The sequence below is a fragment of the Peromyscus maniculatus genome, chromosome 1 (assembly GCF_049852395.1).
Source record: "Peromyscus maniculatus bairdii isolate BWxNUB_F1_BW_parent chromosome 1, HU_Pman_BW_mat_3.1, whole genome shotgun sequence".
In the NCBI taxonomy this organism is placed as follows: domain Eukaryota; kingdom Metazoa; phylum Chordata; class Mammalia; order Rodentia; family Cricetidae; genus Peromyscus; species Peromyscus maniculatus.
The window spans coordinates 136,983,427-137,001,127 of NC_134852.1; positions in this window are offsets into that span (position 1 = coordinate 136,983,427).

Consider the following 17,701-nt stretch of genomic DNA (forward strand, 5'->3'; position numbering starts at 1 on the left):
AACAATAAGGAACAAAAAATACATATGCATAACCACAGCTTACAGAACTTGGGATACAGTCAAGAAACCAAACCTGAAGCTATACTGTTGCATACCTTTAATTCCTGAGAGGCTGAGGCAGAGGGTTGTTTGAGTCTGGGCTCCTACATAAAGTGACTTTAGGTCAAATAAATCTTAAGGAGAATTGAATACTAGTTGAAATAAATGTACCCCACTGTTCTAAGATGTGATTGGAATCAATGTATCTTACTGGTGGAGGGAATAAAGGACACCATGAGTATGGTCTTCACAAAATGAAAACCTAGTCACTGAAATTTTAGTAGAAAATTTCCCAAATATAAGAAAAGAAGTGGATATCCAAGCACAAGAAGTATTTAAAACTCCAATAGACGTGGCCAGAGGAGAACCTGTTCATGACACATAGTAGTCAAGATACCCAAACTAGGAAACAAGCACTATTAAAAGATACAAAAGAAAAATGCCAACTCACAAAGGCAAGCACATCAGAATAACATCAGACTTCTCATTCAAGACTATGAAAGCCAGGAAAGCATGGAATGGTAAATTTCAAGTCATGAAAATAACTGCCAACCAAAGTTGCTGTGTCCTGCAAAGTTGTCTTTATATTTAGTGGAGAAATAGACATTTTAAGTGTCATACAAATTAAAGCAATTAATTAATATTAAGTCAGCACTGCAGAAGATACTTAAAAGGAATCCTAAACCCAGAGGAGAAAGATAGTGTCCATCGTAAGAGCACAGGAAACGAGAGCATGCTTGAGAAGAACTGACCGAGTTTACTTTCTGCTCCTGGAATAAACACCATGACCAAGAGCAACTTGGGGAGGAAGGTGTTTATTTGGCTTACACTTTCGGGTCTTAACCTATCACTAAGGGAATTCCGGGAAGGAAGTAGTCAAGCAGGAGCAGAGACAGCCCTTGAAGGAGTTCTGCTTACTGGCTTGCACACTCTGCCTCATGCTTAGCTTTCCTATGTGTGTGTGAGTATTTGGCCTCTGTGGGTTTTGGGAATCAACAGCTTCTGTTGCCCGAATCCTAAATGGTCTTATAATAAAACCCGGAGCCAGAGTGGAGGAAGCTGAAAGATCAGAGAAGCGGAGCAAGCCATAGCCTCTTACCTTACTAAGTCCTCAGCCTGACAGGGCCTCTGCAAGAGCTGGAATTCCTGTCTCCTCCCACCTTATATTCCTTTCTCTGCCCAGACATCTCACTTCCTGTCTCAACCTTCCTAGTGCTGGGATTAAAGGTATGTGCCACCACTGCCTGGCTGTTTCTCTTTTAGACTGGATTAATCCCATTGTGGCCTCTAAGTCACAGAAATCCACATGTATCTCTGCCTCTGCACCCGGAGTGCTAAGATTAAATTTGTGTGCCACCACTACCTGATCTCTGGCTAACTCTATGGCTCACTTTGTCCTCTGATCTTTAGGCAAGCTTTTTTTTTTTTTTTTTTTTTTGGTTTTTAGAGACAGAGTTTCTCTGTAGTTTTGGTACCTGTCCTGGATTTCGCTCTGTAGACCAGGCTGACCTTGAACTCACAGAGATCCGCCCGGCTCTGCCTCCCAAGTGCTGTGATTAAAGGCATATGCCACCACCACCCAGCTGATTTTTTAGATTACAAATACATCACCACATTTCCCCTTTTTTGTCTACAATAATAAAAGAGGGTTATAACTAATATAAGAAAAACTATATACAATAAGTATATACAATATATACATTCAAGAATTACATTAAAAATGTCCAGTCCATAAACATTTGACAAATTCAGAAAAAATACTCCGTTGTTTATCATATTTTGGTGAGTCCAAAGTGTTGTACCTAATTCACTTTGTATCCTAACTTGTATTACCAAGTGAAAACTCTTTTGATGTCTTTCAAACTTATATAATTTACACTTCTTTAGTGAGTTTCTTTTCTGAATTTATTAACAAGGAAAACTATAACTATCCAGTCTTCAACTCCCTCGTAGACCCAAGAAGGAAATAATATTACCTAAGTAAACAGAAAGTACAGGCAAGAACCTTCCAAAAATGTGAGAAATGACAGAAATAATTGGCTGCCTGGACAGTCACCCAAGGTTCCTCTGCAGTGTTGGGGCATCCATCTTCAGCCTACAGGCTTAGCATATCTGACAGACCTTTCTGTGAAGCAGGGTTTTCTGAAGGGCTTTCCTACTTTGTTGTGGCAAAGTTCATCAGTCCTTTCTTTTGTGTCCTGCTTGTCCCATTTGGACAGCATACTGTCAGCAGTCAAGGCAAGGGCATTTTCTTGCCCAATAGCTAACTTACCACAAAGAATGTAAACTCCATATGGAGTTTTCTTCAATACCAATCATCTTCCCTGAAGTAGATTGGTGCTGTCAGGAGCAGACATGTCTCATTGTCATTAAAAAAAAAAAGAATCTATGTTATTAAAACATCTTAAATGCCATATTCCACAGATCTCTGAAATGTTTGAAGACCACTTGTCTATCTAAAATATATCTCTGACTTTGAAAACATACCTATCCTGACTACAAGTTTGATTGTAATAGGTGAGTAACTACTAACCTGAATTTCTTTATATCCTAAGTAGTTGGTAATAATAACTTTAAAGGACTAGAAAATTGTATTACATTGTTAAATGAGCTGTATAGGAACAATGCCTTGAACAAAATTAAAAATGTATGTAGAGTACATTCTAACAAAATTAATCTCAACTTTGTATTAATGTACAAAGATCTATATAAATGTAAAATATTTAAAACAAGTAATTGCTTTTTAAAAGTAGATTCAATAATCTATCTTTTTATATTATCATATCCATATTCTCCCTTTTTTCTTTTCAGAGTAGATTCAATAATCTATCCTTTTATCCTATTGTTTCTATATTTTTTTCAGAATAGATCCAATAATCAACCTTTTATAGCTATATCTACTTTTTTCAAACAAGAACCCTGAATCTAATCTCCTTTGTTTAGCTTTTTTCCTGACCATTACCAATAACAACCACCCTAATCAATGACAAATAGCCATAACACATTGAACAACCAAATTTACCCACCCCACCTCTTGGGAATGTGGGCATCATGTTCTTAAGTTTACTTCCTGCTGTCTTGGGGCAAAGGCATCTTTAGGGGATCCTGAAAAGAAAAATGTTGGGTTAATCATCAAATCACGGGAGAGGCAGCTGTGTCATTGGTTGTCCAGTCTCTGCATAATGGGGAAGTGCAGGGCTTGCCTCAAGTCCTGGCTATAGCAGTCTGTGAGGCTGGATCATCTCAGCTAGCCATCTCAAAATTGTCCTGAACAGTTTGTAGTCCAAAGCTTAGTGGCGTTATCATCATCCTGATCAAATCATCATTGTAGGGCCCCATCATCCTTTTGGAGACTTCAAAGGTTGCTGTTAGTCATGGTCATGGTTCACTGCAGAAAACCGATAGAGACTCAAACTCAAAATCATGTACAGGAAGCTAGATGAAGCCTTTCTTCTGGAATTAGTTAGTACTCTATATGACCATTGATATCATGACAGAAATTTAAAATGTATATATGTATGTATGTATGTATATATCTTCTAAATTTTGATATAGAATTCATACCTTAAAAAGTTTTAAAGAGTAAAAACCAAAGGATTATGAGATTAGTAGCAATAGAATATTTCCTTAATTTTGGTTTTTCTTCTGTCCCATATCAGGTAGCTCTTCTGACATGATATACAGAGATTTTTCATTTTCCTTTAACAAACATGCTTGGGTTTAGAGAAGGAGAGAGCCACAGTCCAACTTCAAAGGCAGCTTTAATTTTTTTTGTTTGTTTTTTTGAGACAGGGTTACTCTGTATAGCTTTGGTGCCTATCTTGGAGCTTGCTCTGTAGACCAGGCTGGCCTCGAACTCACAGATCTGCCTGGCTCTGCCTCCCGAGTGCTGGGATTAAAGGTGTGCGCCTCCACTGCCCAGTGAGTCTGAATATCTTTTTTTTTTCCATCACAGGCAATTTATTTTGTTCTATTCATTCACAGTTAATACAGAAAATACTTGGAAACATTTCCATATAATGTTTGACACAGAAATCATCAAATAGAAGTATACAATGTTGACAGGAGGCAGTACATTTATAATTTATAACCCCAAATGTATTTATAAATTAGAAATGGAAAGATCTACAAATGAAATTATGAAGGTTCACCAAAGTCATTTAATCTGTCAGTTTCTCATTCATTTTTATGTATTAATAATATTCTATTGTATGAATAAGCCACAGTTTATTTCTCTCCAGTATTTGATAGCTATTTGAATTATTTTAACTTTTTTACTATTAGCAACACACTGCTGTAAACCTTCATGTACATGTTTCATAGGTGCACATTTTCAGTAGTTTGAGGATATATTCCTAAGGGTAGAATTGTTGAGTAATAGAGTAACAATGTTTTGCATTTTGACCAACCACCAAACTGTTTTGCCAAAGTGGCACACCATTTTACAATCTCACCAAATCCTTGTTTTTAAGGCTCTGATTTTTGTACAAAAGCATTCAATCATTCTGTCAGACCAAACCAGGAAAAGTAAGCTATAGTTCAGAGCTGTTCTATTCCATTTACTATGCAAAGCCATTCTTGGCATTTGCAACTCTCAGCCCTTTTGAGTATTCTTGCAGTGTTCACCTTTTCCTCCACCACTTTTTTTTTCTTCTTTTTTTCTGGTTTATTTCTATCTATTACAAATGTATAAAAAATCCTCCATCAATGCTGCTGATAGCAGCAGAACCTTGAGAAATATACCTTTGGTTTGCCTCAGAAAAGGAACACATATTTCACTGTAAAGTTTATAAAATTGGTGCAAAACATTGTGATAATGTTACAATACCAGTTTTAAGAGTTCAGTGACTAATGGGGAGCCGATGGGATACATGCAGAACTGTGAAAGCGGTCTCACTTAGCCAGCTGTACACGTAGACTGTAAATCTACATTCAGATCATTTCTGAACTAAGACTATCATCTCAGTTTATCTGTTGAGGTCAACCAGGAAACCCTAGAATATACCTTGATTTTTGCAAAAAACAAAATAGGGGGAGGGGTTTCTTCAGCATTTCAGTCCACGAGTAACAATATCCTAACAGGCAAAGTGTTCTCTCACTGTCAACATAGAATGAACTGCTGCTGGAGGTCAACTTGGGCTTTAATTTGCATTAGCACTTACATGCATAGTAGTCCAAGTTGTTGACCTCATAACTTTAAAAAGTAACTCTAAAAAAGTAAAATGGCCCTTCTTGGAAGACTAAAGAAAGACATCCAGCCACAGTTGTAAAAAGTCTCATCAAAACAATATATCCTTTTATGAATTACGCCTCAATTAAAAAAAAAAAAGTAGCCCCAAATAAGAAGCAGCTCTGAAAAAGAAAATATAACTTAAGATATTTGAAAAAAACAAGGTGAATACAGGTTCAAAAATAATTAAGATACATTTTCTTAAGGCTACCTAGAATTAGGCTTTAAAGAATTCTACCATTTCAAGTTTACCACTAGTTACTAGATACCTATTTACAAACAAGATGTTCACTTTTTTTGTTCCTTTATCAAGAGAAAAATCTACCTTCAGACTTTGAGGGTGGTGATGGGGAGGGACTAGAAAACAAGATTCAAACAATCCCATGCAAATATCACATTTTTCAAATGGAAGAACTCCAAACTGCACTAGAAGTTCCAATCACTAAGACACTTTCCATTGAAATGATTTAAGTACAACTACATGGCACCAAGGTTTAGGCCTAATATAGGCCTGAAAACCAAGTCCTTGTTTTCTGGAAGAAAGGCCTCAAAAGTCCCACTCAATTCCACATAACAATACTTCAAAGATCAATTAGGAGCTACACAGAGAAACCCTGTCTCGAAAAACTAAAAAAAAAAAAAAAAAAAAAAAAAGATCAATTAGGTTTTCCTTTCCTTAATATTTTTGTTTTTGACTTCTAATCTTAAAGACTAGATTAAAACTTAGCTCATTTCCCAGAAGGCATTGCTTCCCTTTGCTCTATGAAAGAGTCCACCAAGACCTCTTCCTCAAAACCATCTAGCCCCCAGCCTCCAGCCTGTGCTTGTGATGCATCTTTCTCAACATCCTGAAAAGGTAATGTAGGTGAAATATGCTCATAAACATTAAAACTAGTTGTTAGAAAGACGTAACTAGCTTTATAATTTAAGTTTTTTTTTTTCTTTTTTTTTTGTGATATATATTTTTTATTTTACAATACCATTCAGTTCTACATATCAGCCATGGGTTCCCCTATTCTCCCCCCTCCCACGCCCTCCCCTTACCCCCAGCCCACCCTCCATTCCCATCTCCTCCAGGACAAGTCCTCCCCCGAGGACTGTGATCGACTTGGTAGACTCAGTCCAGGGAGGTCCAGTCCCTTCCTCCCAGACTGAGCCAAGTGTCCCTGCATAAGTTCCTGGTTTCAAACAGCCAACTCATGGAATGAGCACAGGACTTGGTCCCACTGCCTAAATGCCTCCCAAACTGATCAAGCCAACCAACTGTCTCACCTATTCAGAGGGCCTGATCCAGCTGGGAGCCCCTCAGTCTTTGGTTCATAGTTCATGTGTTTCCATTCATTTGGCTATTTTTTTTTCAATAATTGAGTAAAACTGAAATTTATTATATGCCACAGTCGTCCTACGGACCTCCATGCTATATATATATAGCCTCTATGGTTCTATGGGTTGTGGTCTGATTGTTCATTTTATATCTAGAATCCACCAATGAGTGAGTACATACCATAACTGTCTTTCTGGGTTTGGGTTACCTCACTCAGGATGATATTTTCTAGTTCCATCCATTTGCCTGCAAATTTCATGCTTTCATTGTTTTTCTCTGCTGAGTAGTACTCCATTGTGTATATGTACCACATTTTTTTCATCCATTCTTCCGTTGATGGGCATCTAGGTTGTTTCCAGGTTCTGGCTATTACAAATAGTGCTGCTATGAACATAGCTGAGCATGTATCTTTATGGTATGTATCAGCATTCTTTGGGTATATGCCCAAGAGTGGGATGGCTGGGTCTTGAGGTAGTTCGATTCCTAATTTTCTGAGAAACCGCCATACTGATTTCCATAGTGGTTGTACAAGTTTACATTCCCACCAACAGTGGAGGAGTGTTCCCTTTGCTCCACATCCTCTCCAACATTGGTTGTCATTGGTGTTTTTGATCTTAGCCATTCTAACAGGTGTAAGGTGGTATCTCAGAGTCGTTTTGATTTGCATTTCTCTGATGATTAAGGATGTTGAGCCTTTCTTTAAATGTCTTTCAGCCATTTGTAGTTCTTGTTTTGTGAATTCTCTGTTTAGCTCTTTAGCCCATTTTTTAATTGGACTGTTCAGTGCTTTGATGTCTAGTTTCTTGAGTTCTTTATATATTGTGGAGATCAATCCTCTGTCAGATGTGGGGTTGGTGAAGATCTTTTCCCAATCTGTTGGCTGTCTTTTTGTCTTATTGACTGTGTCTTTTGCCCTGCAAAAGCTTCTCAGTTTTGAGAGGTCCCATTTATTAATGGTTGTGCTCAGGGTCTGTGCTGTCGGTGTTTTATTTAGGAAATGGTCTCCAGTGCCAATGCGTTCAAGAGTGCTTCCTATCTTCTTTTCTATTAAGTTTAGTGTAACTGGATTTATGTTTAGGTCTTTGATCCACTTGGACTTGAGTTTTGTGCATGGTGACAGATATGGATCTATTTGTAATCTTTTACATATTGACATCCAGTTATGCCAGCACCATTTGTTGAAGATACTTTCTTTGTTCCATTGTATAGTTTTGGCTCCTTTGTCAAAAACCAGGTGTTCATATGTGCATGGATTAACGTCAGGGTCTTCAATTCGATTCCATTGGTCCGTATGTCGGTTTTTATACCAGTACCAAGCTGTTTTTATTACTATAGCTCTATAGTAGAGTTTGAGGTCCGGGATGGTGATGCCTCCAAGGGTTGCTTTATCGTATAGGATTCTTTTAGCTATCCTGGGTCTTTTGTTTTTCCATATAAAGTTGAGTATTTTTCTTTCCAAGTCTGTGAAGAATTGTGTTGGGATTTTGATGGGGATTGCATTGAATCTGTAGATTGCTTTTGGTAAGATTGCCATTTTTACTATGTTAATCCTACCTATCCATGAGCATGGGAGATCCTTCCATTTTCTGATATCTTCTTCAATTTCTTTCTTTAGAGATTTAAAGTTCTTATCAAAAAGGTCTTTCACTTGTTTAGTTAGTGTTATCCCAAGGTATTTTATATTATTTGTGGCTATTGTAAAGGGTGATGTTTCTCTGACTTCTTTCTCAGCCCTTTTATCATTTGTGTATAGGAGGGCTACTGATTTTTTTGAGTTGATCTTGTATCCTGCCACTTTACTGAAGGAGTTTATCAGCTGTAGAAGTTCCCTGGTAGAGTTTTTGGGGTCACTTATGTATACTATCATATCATCTGCAAATAGTGAAAGTTTGACTTCTTCCTTGCCAATTTGTATCCCTTTGATCTCCTTTTGTTGTCTTATTGCTCTAGCTAGAACTTCTAGTACTATATTGAATAAATATGGGGAGAGTGGACAGCCTTGTCTTGTTCCTGAATTTAGTGGTATCGCTTTGAGTTTCTCTCCATTTAATTTGATGTTTGCTGTTGGCTTGCTATAAATTGCTTTTATTATGTTTAGAAATGTTCCTTGTATTCCTATTCTTTCTAAGACCTTTATCATGAAGGGGTGTTGGATTTTGTCAAAGGCTTTTTCAGCATCTAGGGAGATGATCATGTGGTTTTTTTCTTTCAGTTTGTTTATATGGTGTATTACATTGACTGATTTCCGTATGTTGAACCATCCTTGCATCCCTGGGATGAATCCTACTTGGTCGTGATGGATGATTGTTTTGATGTATTCTTGGATTCGGTTTGCCAATATTTTGTTGAGTATTTTTGCATCAATGTTCATGAGGGAGATTGGTCTGTAGTTCTCTTTCTTTGTTGCATCTTTGTGTGGTTTGGGTATCAGGGTAATTGTAGCCTCATAAAAAGAGTTTGGTAGTGTTCCTTCTGTTTCTATTGTGTGGAACACTTTGAAGAGGATTGGTATTAGTTCTTCTTTGAAAGTCAGGTAGAATTCTGCACTGAAACCATCTGGTCCTGGGCTTTTTTTAGTTGGGAGACTTTTGATGACTGTTTCTATTTCTTTAGGGGTTATTGGTCTATTTAAATGGTTTATCTGGTCTTGATTTAATTTTGGTATTTGGTATTTATCCAGAAAATTGTCCATTTCTTCCTGGTTTTCCATTTTTGTGGAGTACAGGTTTTTGAAGTATGATCTGATGATTCTCTGGATTTCCTCATTGTCTGTTGTTATGTCTCCCTTTTCATTTCTGATTTTGTGAATTTGGGTGTTCTCTCTTTGCCTTTTGGTTAATTTGGCTAGTGGTTTGTCTATCTTGTTGATTTTTTCAAAGAACCAACTCTTTGTTTCATTGATTTTTTGTATTGTTCTCTTGTTTTCTATTTCGTTGATTTCAGCCCTCAATTTGATTATTTCCTGGCGTCTATTTCTCCTGGGTGAGTTTGTTTCTTTTTGTTCTAGAGCTTTCAGTTGTGCTGTTAATTCATTGGTATGGGATTGCTCCGTCTTCTTTATGTGTGCATTTAGAGCTATGAATTTTCCTCTTAGCACTGCTTTCATAGTGTCCCATAAGTTTGGGTATGTTGTACTTTCATTTTCATTGAATTCTAGGAACTCTTTAATTTCTGTCTTTATTTCTTCCTTGACCCATTGATGTTTCAGGTGGGTATTATTCAGTTTCCATGAGTTTGTGGGTTTTCTATAATTTTTGTTGTTATTGAGTTCTAACTTTAAGGCTTGGTGGTCTGATAAGATACAGGAGGTTATTCCAATTTTTTTGTATCTGTTGAGATTTGTTTTGTGTCCAAGCATGTGGTCAATTTTTGAGAAGGTTCCATGGGGTGCTGAGAAGAAGGTATATTCTTTTGTGTTAGGATGGAATATTCTGTAGATATCTATTAGGTCCATTTGAGTCATAACATCTGTTAGGTCCTTTATTTCTTTGTTAAGTTTCAGTCTGGTAGATCTATCTTTTGGTGAGAGTGGTGTGTTAAAATCTCCCACTACTAATGTGTGGGGTTTGATGTGCGTTTTAAACTTTAGTAGTGTTTCTTTTATGAATGTGGGTGCTTTTGTATTTGGAGCATAAATGTTTAGAATCGAGACTTCATCTTGGTGGATTTTTCCTGTGATGAATATGTAATGTCCATCCTGGTCTCTTTTGATTGATTTTAGTTTGAAGTCTATTTTATTAGATATTAGGATAGCTACACCAGCTTGTTTCTTAGGTCCATTTGCTTGGAAAACCTTTTCCCAGCCCTTTACTCGGAGGTAGTGTCTGTCTTTGGAGTTAAGGTGTGTTTCTTGTATGCAGCATATGGATGGGTCCTGTTTTCTAATCCATTCTGTTAGTCTGTGTCTTTTTATAGGTGAGTTGAGACCATTGATATTGATGGATATTAATGACCAGTGATTGTTAATTCCTGTTATTTTTTTGGTTGTGTTGTGTTGTCCTTCTGTGGTGTATGTTGGTGTAGGATTATCTATTGCTTGATTTTTCATGGATGTGTTTAGCTTCTTTGGGTTGAATTTTCCCTTCTAGTGCTTTCTGTAGGGCTGGGTTTGTAGACAGGTATTGATTAAATCTGGTTTTATCCTGGAATATTTTGTTTACTCCGCCTATGGTGATTAAGAGTTTTGCTGGGTATAATAGTCTGGGTTGGCATCCATGGTCTCTTAGTGTCTGCATGAGGTTTGTCCATGATCTTCTATCTTTCATAGTCTCTATTGAGTAGTCTGGTGTTATTCTGATGGGTTTGCCTTTATATGTTACTTGGTCCTTTTCCTTTGCAGCTCTTAATATTTTTTCTTTATTCTGTGTGTTTAGTGTTTTGATTATTATGTGGCAAGGGGACTTTTTTTTTTGATCCAGCCTATTCGGTGTTCTGTAAGCTTCTTGTATCTTCATAGGTATTTCTTTCTTTAGGTTAGGAAAGTTTTCTTCTATGATTTTGTTGAATATATTTTCTGTGCCTTTGAGTTGGTATTCTTCTCCTTCTTCTATCCCTATTATTCTTAGGTTTGGTCTTTTCATGGTGTCCCAAATTTCCTGGACGTTTTGTGTTAGGACTTTTTTGTCTTTATTGTTTTCTTTGACTGACGAATCTATTTTCTCTATCGTGTCTTCAGTGTCAGAGATTCTCTGTTCCATCTCTTGCAATCGGTTGGTTATGCTTGTTTCTGTAGTTCCTGTTCGTTTTGTCAGGATTTCTATTTCCAGCATTCCCTCAGCATGTGTTTTCTTTATTGTCTCAAATTCATTTTTCAGATCTTGGAATGTTTCTTTCATCTGTTTAATTGATTTTTCTTGGCTTTCTTTGATTTCTTCCCATTTTTTGTTCGTTTTTTCTTCCATTTCTTTAAGGGAGTTTTTTATTTCCTCTTTAATGGAGTTTTTCATTTCCTCTTTAAGGGAAGTTTTTATTTCCTCTTTAAGGGAGTTTTTTATTTCCTCTTTAAGGAAAGTTTTTATTTCCTCTTTAAGGTAGTTTTTCAATTCCTCTTTAAGGAAAGTTTTTATTTCCTCATTGAGGGAATGTTTTATTTCTTCTTTAAGGGCCTCTATCATCTTCTTAATGTCATTTTTAGGGTTGATTTCTTCTGTTTCTTCTGTCATGGTATGTTTAGGTCTTGCAGGTGTAGAATCACTAGGTTCTGATGTTGCCATATAGGTCTTTATGTTGTTGCCTGTATTTTTGCACTGGCGCCTACTCATCTCTTCCTCTGTGAGGTGCAGGTGGTGTCTGTGTCTGAGAGTGCCTCTCTTGTTCTAATTTCTAGTCTTGGTTTAGTAGGGGTTCTTGGTTAAATTGGTGCTTTTGGGCTATTTCTTCAGGGGCAGCTGATTTCGATCGGTGAATTATATACTTATGATTCTGGTGATCTGGTTTGGTGTCTGGGTAGCGCCTTCTTCTGTGTTCCCAGGTCACTTTTTGTTCATTTGTCAACTCCTCAGCTGATCTTGTTTCTTTAGACTTTAAACTGTAGGCATCTGAATCCTCTCCCAGATGGGTTTCAGCTGAGCAGGGTAGTCTCACCAACACCTCCAAGTTGTTGGGTTTCACAGGATCAGCAGCTGGGCCCTGGGTTGTCCTCAGACGGAGTGTTCAGATTCGTTCTGGTTCTGACCCACGGAGATAGCTTCTTCCCCAGATGTTGGGGTTAGGGGCGTCCTTGTTCCAAGCTGTGTCTGCTTGTCTCCGTCCCTGGGCCTGTTTACCTCTGCGGTCCGCCGCCGGGCCTGTATGTCCCTGTCAGCTGCCGCTGGGTCTGTCTGCCTCTGGGGGCCGCCACCGGGCCTGAATGTCCCTGTCGGCCGCTGCACGTCTACCTCAGTGGGCTGCCGCTGGGCCCGTCTTCCTCCACAGGCCGCCGCCACAGGCCTACCTGCGTCTGCTTGTCTTCGCCGCCGGGCCTGTCTACCTCTGTGGACCGCCGCTGGGCCTGAATGTCTCTGCCGGCTGCCGCCGGGCCTGAATATCTCTGTCGGCTGCCGCCGCTGGGCCCGTCTACCTCAGCGGGCTGCTGCTGGGCCCGTCTACCTCCGCGGGCCGCCGCCGCAGGCCTACCTGCGTCTGCTTGTCTCTGCCGCCGGGCCTGTCTACCTCTGTGGGCCGCCGCTGGGCCTGAATGTCTCTGCCGGCTGCTGCCGGGCCTGAATGTCCCTGTCGGCTGCTGCCGCCGGGCCCGTTTACCTCAGCGGGCCGCCGCTGGGCCCGTCTACTTCTGTGGGTCGCCGCTGGGCCTGAATGTCTCTGCCGGCTGCCGCTGGGTCTGAATATCCCTGTCAGCTGCCGCCGCTGGGCCCGTCTACCTCCACCGGCCCCCGCTGCAGGCCTACCTGCATCTGCTTGTCTCTGCCGCCGGGCCTGTCTACCTCTGTGGGCCGCCGCTGGGACTGAATCATAATTTAAGTTTTAAAACATAAATACTTGCAGCTTGATCTGCACTGACAATGATTGTCGAAGCCTAGAATTCAACATTTACAAATTCTCATTCACACACACAAAACACACTATTATCACACAACTTGTGTCTTGAGAGAATCTTCTGCTTTTTAAATCTTTGGCCTCCCAGTCAATTCCAAGTTGTTGGTGTGGGATTATCTATTGCTTGATTTTTCATGGATGTGTTTAGCTTCTTTGGGTTGAATTTTCCCTTCTAGTGCTTTCTGTAGGGCTGGGTTTGTAGACAGGTATTGATTAAATCTGGTTTTATCCTGGAATATTTTGTTTACTCCGCCTATGGTGATTAAGAGTTTTGCTGGGTATAATAGTCTGGGTTGGCATCGTGGTCTCTTAGTGTCTGCATGAGATTTGTCCATGATCTTCTAGCTTTCATAGTCTCTATTGAGTAGTCTGGTGTTATTCTGATGGGTTTGCCTTTATATGTTACTTGGTCTTTTTCCTTTGCGGCTCTTAATATTTTTTCTTTGTTCTGTGTGTTTAGTGTTTTGATTATTATGTGGCGAGGGGACTTTTTTTTTTGATCCAGCCTATTCGGTGTTCTGTAAGCTTCTTGTATCTTCATAGGTATTTCTTTCTTTAGGTTAGGAAAGTTTTCTTCTATGATTTTGTTGAATATATTTTCTGTGCCTTTGAGTTGGTATTCTTCTCCTTCTTCTATCCCTATTATTCTTAGGTTTGGTCTTTTCATGGTGTCCCAAATTTCCTGGACGTTTTGTGTTAGGACTTTTTTGTCTTTATTGTTTTCTTTGACTGACGAATCTATTTTCTCTATCGTGTCTTCAGTGTCAGAGATTCTCTGTTCCATCTCTTGCAATCGGTTGGTTATGCTTGTTTCTGTAATTCCTGTTCATTTTGTCAGGATTTCTATTTCCAGCATTCCCTCAGCATGTGTTTTCTTTATTGTCTCAAATTCATTTTTCAGATCTTGGAATGTTTCTTTCATCTGTTTAATTGCTTTTTCTTGGCTTGATTTGATTTCTTCCCATTTTTTGTTCGTTTTTTCTTCCATTTCTTTCTTTTTTTTTTTTTTAAGGTTTATTTATTTATTTTGCAGGCCAGAAAAGGGCACCAGATCTTGTTACAGATGATTGTGAGCCACCATGTGGTTGCTGGGAATTGAACTCAGGACCTCTGGAAGAGCAGCCAGTGCTCTTAACCTCTGAGCCATCTCTCCAGCCCTTTCTTCCATTTCTTTAAGGGAGTTTTTTATTTCCTCTTTAAGAGAGTTTTTCATTTCCTCTTTAAGGAAAGTTTTTATTTCCTCTTTAAGGTAGTTTTTCAATTCCTCTTTAAGGAAAGTTTTTATTTCCTCATTGAGGGAATGTTTTATTTCTTCTTTAAGGGCCTCTATCATCTTCTTAAAGTCATTTTTTGGGTTGATTTCTTCTGTTTCTTCTGTCATGGTATGTTTAGGTCTTGCAGGTGTAGAATCACTAGGTTCTGATGTTGCCATATAGGTCTTTATGTTGTTGCCTGTATTTTTGCACTGGCGTCTACTCATCTTTTCCTCTGTGCGGTGCAGGTGGTGTCTGTGTCTGAGAGTGCCTCTTGTTCTAATTTTTAGTCTTGTTTTAGTAGGGGTTCTTGGTTAAATTGGTGCTATTGGGCTGTTTCTTCAGGAGCAGCTGATCTGTCGGTGAATTATATACTTATGATTCTGGTGATCTGGTTTAGTGGCTGGGTAGCACCTTCTTCTGTGTTCCCAGGTCACGTTTTGTTCATTTGTCAACTCCTCAGCTGATCATGTTTCTTCAGACTTCAAACTGTAGGCATCTGAATCCTCTCCCAGATGGGTTTCAGCTGAGCAGGGTAGTCTCACCAACACCTCCAAGTTGTTGGGTTTCACAGGATCAGCAGTTGGGCCCTGGGTTGTCCCCAGATGGAGTGCCCAGACTCGCCCTGGTTCCGACCCACGGAGATAGCCTCTTCCCCAGGTGTTGGGGCTAGGGGCGTCCCCGTTCCAAGCTGCGTCTGCCCGTCTCCGTCCCCGGGCCTGTCCACCCCTGTGGCCTGCCGCCACAGGCCCACCTGCGTCCACTTGTCTCCACCGCCAGGCCTGTATGTCCCTGTCAGCTGCCGCTGGGTCTGTCTACCTCTGCGGGCGGCCAATGGGCCTGTATGACTCTGCCGGCTGCTGCTGCGGGGCTACCTACCTCTGCTTGTCACTGCCGCCGGGCCCATCCACCTCTGCGGGCCGCCACCGGGCCTGTATGTCTCTGCCAGTTGCCGCTGGGCCTGTATGTCCCTGTGGGCCGCTGCCACCTGGCCCGTCTACCTCCGCTGGTCGCTGACCTGCGTCCGCCTGTCTCTGCCTCGTGGCCTGTCTACTTCTGTGGGCCACTGCCGGGCCTGAATGTCTCTGTCGGCCGCCGCTGCCGGGCCTGTCCACCTCCGTCTGCTTATCTCCGCCACAGGGCCTGTCCACCTCTGTGGGCCGCCGCTGGGCCTGAATGTCTCTGCCAGCTGCCGCCGGGCCCGTCTACCTCTGCGGGCTGCCACCACAGGCCTACCTGCGTCTGCTTGTCTCCGCCCGAAATTTCTTTTCTTAATGCATTTTCAGAGGTTTAGTCCATTAGCATCATCGTGGGACATGGTGCTGGAAAAGTAGCTAAGTGCCCTATATTTCAACTTGCAGGCAATAGGAAGTGGTCTCGGGACCCACCTTTTATGAGAGGACGCAGCGCATGTGCCGAGTCTGAATATCTTTATGATCTATTTTAATAAGTTTTTCTAAGACTTGTATCTTGACACTCATATTAACCAACTTGGCATTCATATAAACCAACTTTTTTAGGAAGAAAACAAGAATGATCAAACTGATAATGTTTATTATTGACATTACATCAATCCCATCTAAGTTAATTTTCCTCTCATTTAATTGTTCCATTTTCAGACCATCTAGTGTACTATCAAACAGAAACCAAACTCCTTCCATTGTAATATTGTTTCCCGTTTTTTTTTTTTTTTAATGTGGGGGAAAAAAAACTCTCTCTTAACTAATTTCTCCCTTTAAGAAATCCCAATTGATTCACCAAATCTGCTGACAATGACAATTCAGATGATGATGTGGAAGCAGCCTGAGGAGGGAGCCCAGAGAAAGCCATGACCCACTGGGAGAATGGAAAAGCCAAAGAGCCAACAGTCTGCCCAGGGGAACATGCAAAAGCAGCTAATCTGGGCGTGTTTGGAGCCTGATCCTGGACCTGTACTTGTGCCTGGGTCTGGGCTTGTGCCTGTGCCTGTGGAGTCAGCTGTCTGAACCGAGGAATGTGCAAAACTGGCTAACTCCTGTGGTTTGTGGAGCCCAAAAACCTATGGAGTTTGCGGCAGAGGGGGTGGCAACAAAAACTTAGCAGGTGGGGTAAAGACTCTGGCCCAGATTGGGTGGAGACTCCGGCCATGTGCAGCTCTGGCCTGACCTGGTGGTTGCAAAGCCACAGGCATAAGGCTTTTTCATGAATTCATGTCCCACGTTGGGTGCCATATGATGTACGAATCCTAAGTGGTAGTATAATAAAATCCCAGAGCCAGATATCAGGGTGAAAGCTGAAAGATCAGAGAAACAGAGCAAGCCACAACTACCACCTTTAACCTCACCAACTCCTCACCCTACAGAGCCTCAGCAAGAGTGTGAATTCCTGTCTCTTCCTGCCTTATATTCCTTTCTCTGTAGCCAGAAGTTTCTCCAGTCCCACAATCCCATGTTTCTGTGATATAGCCTGGCTCCATGGTCCTGCAGCCACTTATAAAATAATCACTCAGAAGCTTAATATTAATTGCAAATTATATGGCCTATGGGTCAGGCTCCTTGCTAGCTAGCTCTTTTAACTTAACCCATTTCTATTAATCTATATGTTGCCACATGTGCATGGCATTACCTGTCTGCTGGCACCTTGTTGCTCTTCCACAGAAGGCTGGCATTTTCCCTGACTCCATGTACCTCCTTACCTTATTCTGCCCTGTCATAGGCCAATGCAGCCATATTTATCAGCCAATCAGAGCAACATATATTCACATCATACAGAAAGATATCCCACAGCACTTCCCTATTTCTGTCCAATCAAAAAGGAAGATTTTAACTTTAACACAGTAAAATTACATATAATAAAACAATTATCAAGCAAGAATGACAGTTACAATATCTAGTCTATTTGTATTTGGCAAATTTAAAGAAAATATTCTATCTTCTATCCTGTATTTGTGAGTCTAAAGTTGCATATCTAATTTATCTTTTATTATAACCAATGAAAATTATATCTATCTAGTCTTCAACTATATCAAAGAACCCAGAAGGATATAATATTACCTGAATAAACAGGAAGTACATTGCAAGCAACTTTATAATTCTAGAAATGACAGAGACAGCTGGCTACCTGGACAGTCATCCAAAGTTCCTCTGCAACATTGGGGCATCCATCTTCAATCTATAGGCCTAGAGTCTCTCAGTCACTTTTCCCTGTGTCTCATAGAATATCTGGCAGTCTATGAAGCAGGAACCTGAAGGACCATTTTGCCTCGGTTTGGCAAAATTCAGTGGTCATTTCCCTATGGGTCCTGTATGTCCAGCTTATACAGCATATTACCAAGCATTCCAG